Raw genomic sequence first — 6,306 nt, forward strand, 5'->3', positions numbered from 1 at the left:
CACTTCCTCCTTCCTCTGCCCCATATGAATGATGCAGCTGGACATTACAGCGCTTCAGTGGTATCAATGCAGAAGACTGAAGTACTATATGGAAGTAAGAGGGGTCATCCTGCCAGGGCAGCTCCGCAACCTACAGGTGTGTCCACATACCTCTTACACACAAACGGTGAGCGCCATGTGACTCAGTAGCGGCGAGTGTCTCTTCGTGCAACTTTTTCCCTTAAAATGTGTCTTATTTGCAAAGCGATACGAATAGGATGCACAAGCAGCTTCTGCTTAAAGTGATATGCACCATGCCTATATTCTGCGTGCGACTGCGGCTGTATCTGCATGCGAATGCTACGTTAGTGTCAGCGGCTGTGACACCGTGAGGTAGTATTTCGCATGCAGATACAGCCGCACAAGATGCTCGGTGCTACTGAGTCGAGCCATGGAGCAACTAGAAGGGCTGTTTAGCGCACCAGGAGGCTCAGTGTATGTGGACACATCTGTTGGTAGCTGTCTAGGGTGCTAAGGTTTAGGGGCATCTAAAACACTGATTCAGTGTATTGACAGTCACCATGTCACTTCCACACTGAGCTCCCTGAGTGCAGCTAAGTATATAGGTGCACTAGCTGGCAGCTTCTTACCTGGGAAGTTGGCAGATACAGCTTCCTCCATGTTTGCAATGGGCAGGGGCATGGCACTTGGCTATGCTGTCAGAGTTCAGAGCCACACTGCCAAGAATAGGAAATCTTACCCTCAGAGCCGTAAAAAGATTTTTTGGTGCCCTGTGCCAGTGAGAGAATAGGCGCCCCCCCCCCCATTTTTTAAATAGGGGCATAAGATAGTGCACCTGAAAAAGAGCCATGGCCTCATGGGGAAGGGCCAGGGAAGAGGTTGGGGAGGCCAGGTGATGCTGGGGTTAAAGGAAGAGGAAGCTACAAGTGAGAATGATGACAAACAGGAAAACTGACAGGTCTAAACAGCGCCCCCTGCCCTGCGGTGCCCTGTGCCATGGCACTGGTCGCACTACCCTAATTACGGCCCTGCTTGACTTGCCCTAGGCCACACGATCTATGAAGCTGGGAGTGGGATGACACGGGGGGAAGAGGCAGTCACCTGTGTGCATCCAAGATGAAGTGAGGCACCCATAAACCACGCATCAGGCCTGCCACTAGCAGATTTTGCCTAACATGGACAGGAGGATGGAATCAATGCTGGCAAATGAGATATCCTAGGTCCCGAATTACCAACGATTTATTAGTGACAAATGAAGGTGCTGGGCACACTTTACACTGTGGCCCCAATTTGCCGGAGGACCACAAAGTCACAGGCCTGTTGTGAGTGAGCAGCCCGATCCTTCATTACATTACTGTATTTTATTTTTTTGTGCATACATGCTGGAATAAAAAATTATGATCATTTTGAAATACATTTTTATAGATGAGCTGTGGTGCAGGATAGGGGCACTGTCGCTGTCACTGATTAGTTAAATTCAGACCTTTGGCAATAACCTATTTAGTATCTCGGCATCGCCGTCATCTAGGCCCTAATCCGAAAACTAACTATTAATCTTGATTAGTAAAAGATAAAGTGGGAAACAAGTTCAGTAGTTTGTATGTGTTATGTCTATATGTTGTGCTTGCTGGTAATGAGGGTCTGGGGTCAGTCAGCCTTATGAGCGCTTCTAGATATCCCTAGCCCTAACACTAATCCTAACCCTAATGTCGACATTTTCTCTATGTTAACATGTCATATGTTGGCATTTTGCCCATGTCGGCATTTTAACCTTGCCTACGTCATAATTGTCAACATAGTTATTTGTCTACTTACTGACTGCATACCTCCATAGCTGTCTGTTAGTTAGAATGTGCCAGTAATAGCTGGTAAGCTTGTTTACCTATGATCAGGAGCACTAAGGCCAGATAATTTGTGTAAGTGGGCATCAGAATTTTACAAAGGGTCCTTTCTCTTATCATTTTTACACACTGTAGCTTGTAATGTAGAAGTACTACAGCATAATAAACTACTATAATATGTATAAAAAAATAAGCTCTTCCAAACAGAACACATTTTCTTATGTTTTTATACATATACTTATGGAGAACGTAAAATAACATTCCTAAACAGCAGCAGAACTGTAACGCATCATTAACTTGCTATTTCTGGAGGATAGTGATACATTTTTCAGCTGGAATTTACTAAGCAGTACAGCTTGATGACATGACCTCAGACGTAAGTGTGCCATTGCCTCACCAATACCCAATACATAAAAGAAATATCCCTTTGAATAAACAAAAAAAAAATGTTTTATTGTCTCTATAGTTTAGAAATAAATCTAGTGGTAATTTTGACGAATTGTTTGAATTGACTTACTAAGCCCACTTCCTCGGTTACAGACTGACTGAGGGTATTTATGAACACAATTAAGGCATATAATGCAAAATGCTTTGGTTTAGCACCCATGCATCAAGACCAGGGGCGCCCAAACATTTTTCTTTGTATGAAAATGACTTTGCATGGAGAGCCACAAACATTTTCCAGCCTTCCAGCAATTAGGTAGTCCTAATTGATAGTATTCCTCAGAGCAGTGCCCTCAATTTATAATATGCCACACAGCTGTACCCCCAATTCATACACCACACAGCTGTGCCCCCAATTCATAATATGCCACACAGCTGTGCCCCCAATTCATATACCACACAGCTGTGCCCCAATTCATAATATGCAACACAGCAGTATCCCCTATTTATATGCCACACAACAGTGGCCCCAAATCATAATGTACCACACAGCAGTGGCCTCAATTCATAATAAGCCTCATAACAGTGCCACCAATTAATAATATGCTACACAGCATATTTACCTAATCTCACTGAAGGAGACTCACAGTCAGTAGTCCCACGCACCACTGGAAGAGTGGATGGCTCTCCCACATCTCGTCCATTTCCTAGTGAAGTGAGCAGGCTGTGGATATAATACCAGGAATTATAGGTCCATATGGATGGAGCTGGGCTAAAAGGATTTGAATTGTATAATTTTAGACAGGGCCTAATGATGTGTGTGCCCGTCCCGCACCCCTAATGGCCAGCTGCGTTAGAGTATCTCCTCTCCGGGCAACAAAAAGTACACAAGTATGCCACACAGTAGTGTCCTCAATTGATAACATACCTCAGAGCAGTACTCCCTCACAGAAGCGTCTCCAATTCATATGTCACACGTCTGTGCCCCAAATTCAAAATATGCCACACACCAGTGCCCCCAATTGATAATATGCCACACAGTAATGCCACCAATTCATAAGCACCACATTAGTGCATACTAAATCATTAAGTATACTATAACACATGTAAGTACATGTGTTTATCTTAAACCAGGTTCTGCTGACCATGGACCAGAGATTCTGAAATGGCCACGGAGATCGTCGCTGGATGAGTTCCAAGTCCAACCCCTCAGTCTCTCCCCAGAGTGCAGAAGGTGGTGCAGCACAAACCTTCTCCAGTCCTCAGCTCAAACTACTCTTGTTCGGAGTTCAGCATGGCGCACAGCAGCTTGATTACGGATTTTCCAGCCAGTTGCAGCAGGCTGATTCTGCTCGCACCTTCATTGGCTGCAAGCAGAATCAGCCTTCTGTGCTATAATGTGCAAAGCTGCAGGAAGCTGTTTTAGCGGCTTCTGTGGCTAATTTATTCAGCCTCTAAGGCAGAAACACTGTCAAATACCTCTCAACATTTGCAAATATCCAATCGGGACATCCGTGCGCCTTCACGTTCCCGAAAAGGGGTATGGCCTGTATGAAAGGGGCGTGGCCTAGCAGCATGCCCGCTGGGCTGCCCCCCGGACTTCCTCCCTGTGCTGTTAATAGATGCTGTGCACATGTGCACAGCATCTATTCTCGCTTTCCATACCAGCTGCTCTGCTATGCAGAGCATCAGGGTACGCTTCACACCCACCACGGGACACTGCGGCCCGCAGGTGGGACAGTCCCAAAAAACGGGACTGTCCCGGTGAATGCGGAACAGTTGGGAGGTATGCTGTCATCCAGGCTCCCCAACAAGTCAGGTTTTAGAGACATCCATGGTTGAGCACAGATGGTTAAATCAAATTGACTGAGGTACTAATTAAGTCAACTGTCCTCAACCATGGATACAGGGGCATTTCATGAGAGGGGGCCCATGTGCAGTCTCCGTCACAGGCCCCCTCCTCTCAGTCCGGTGGCCGGCAGCGCACTGAACGCAGCGCGGCCAGCGCAGCACTGATAGACTCTGGGCACTAGAGTGTGCCCAGAGGCTATAGCACATGCGCAGGTCACAGAAAATGGCTGTGTTGGCCATTTTCCCTGTAATGCGCATGCGCAAATTGACGTGAAAATGGCCGCGGTGGCCATTTTCCAGCTGTTTTTACAGCCCTGGCGCCGACGTGGGACTCCGGAGAGGTAAGTATAATATGGGTGCAATGTGTGCGGTGCGGGCCCCCCCAGGATGCAGGGGCCCATGTGCACAGCACACCCTACACCTATTATAAATACGTCCCAGCATGGATATCTCTAAAACCTGAGCTGTTGGGGAGCCTTGAGGACCGCGTTTGGAAACCTCTGCTCTAAGGAGTCAATTAGTCATTTTGTGACGCAATCATTTTTAGAAGTATTATTTTCCCACCGGACACGGAATTACTAATTTATTACAACCCATAAAACAATCCAGGAGTATTTGGTTGATATTGCTACTTTCAGGGTTCATGAATGACATAGGTAACGCTATAAAATAAGTTAATTTCCTGAACCCATACATGGTAATAGTAAACTGTATAGAAATGTACTGATAACACAGGATTCTATTACTTTTCTAGCCCTAACTTTAATATCCAAGCCCCTAGGCTGGTAGCAGTTGGGCAATCCAATACAGGATATCTTTTTGTGGCATCTGTCATACAACCAGCATGTGTTGGAGTTTATGTTATCCTGGTATCATCCTCTCTATTTCTCTGCATTACAATTGAAGATTGTTTAAAATCACATTTAAAAATTATTTTTCGGGGGCGTGGCCTGGACAGCTCTGTACGAGGGCGTGCTCCCTTCAGCTCCTTGGAACCACAGCTCCAATCTGCAAAATAGAGGAGCTTTATCTCCCCCGCTTTCACCCCTGGAGTGCTTACTTCCCTCCCACATACCCCATTCATCCTCCCCCAGTGACTGCGTGAAGGAAGGCAGCTCTGGTGGGAGACTCTGCGGCCCCGGGCCTACACACCTCCGGAAGCCGCGGGCTGGAGTGCGGAACATCTGTCGCGGCAATGCCTGTGCGACCGCCGGACCCCAGACAAACCACGGGAGCACTGGTTGTCATCCTCCCAGTGCCTACCAACCTGAGGGTCCCCACAGCTATTTCAGGAGACGGCTCCGGGTGTCCGTTTTCACGCCATCCCCGTCTGGCCGCCATCTTGGATGTATGAGTAATCTGTGTTCACTGAGACCCACTACTGCAGAGACACAGAGGGACAACATAAGGTTACCCTGTCCCCCATAAGCTTTTGGCCTACATAGGATTGCCCTCAGTAACTTTGGTATCTCCTTTTTTAAACCCTGGGGAACAGCCCTTTTCATACACAGAATCTGCTCCTTTTTATGCATGAGCTATATATGTTCTTTTTTTTTCTCTGGAATATTGATAAATAACCAGCTACTGTTTATGCTCTTTATTTACTAAGGCCTTATGACCACTTGAAGAAGATTTCTCTCACTATATTATGATAATGTAGTGTCAGTTCTGCAGAAACCTGTCTTTGGAGCTATAAGGCTCTCTCACAGAATGCTTCCCTTTTAGGGATGAAGACACCCTCACCCATGCAGTAATCTTACGAGACTGTTTATCAGATCACTACCAGATGCCAAATAGCTCCTGTCCCTTTCATTAACATTCGCTATTAGTATATCCGGAATTATAATGCCGCCTAAACGTGGAGGGAAAATACAGCAATTCCCATCTCCTGTACAATTTCCTAACTCATCCTCGAATAAACAGAAATCATCTACTCCTGCATCACTGAAGTCCGCCCCGACTCCAGTTGCTTCACTCTCTAAGGGATTAACGTCACCAGCAGATATGGGACTGGACCTAGATACCTCAGCTCCTCTAACCACTCAATCGATGTTCCAAATGTTTACAGCATTCCGCACGGATATCCTCGCGGGAGTAGAAACCTCAGTGCAATCACTCAGAACAGAGCTTATGAGTTTGGGTGGCCGTACGGATCATTTGGAGGGAAAAATTAGCAAATTAGTTTCCTCACAATGATTTGCTGACTGCTCACGCTGAGCTGCAATCTGAA

Source organism: Taudactylus pleione, unplaced genomic scaffold (assembly GCF_031769625.1).
Source record: "Taudactylus pleione unplaced genomic scaffold, aTauple2 ptg000758l, whole genome shotgun sequence".
NCBI classification, from domain to species: domain Eukaryota; kingdom Metazoa; phylum Chordata; class Amphibia; order Anura; family Myobatrachidae; genus Taudactylus; species Taudactylus pleione.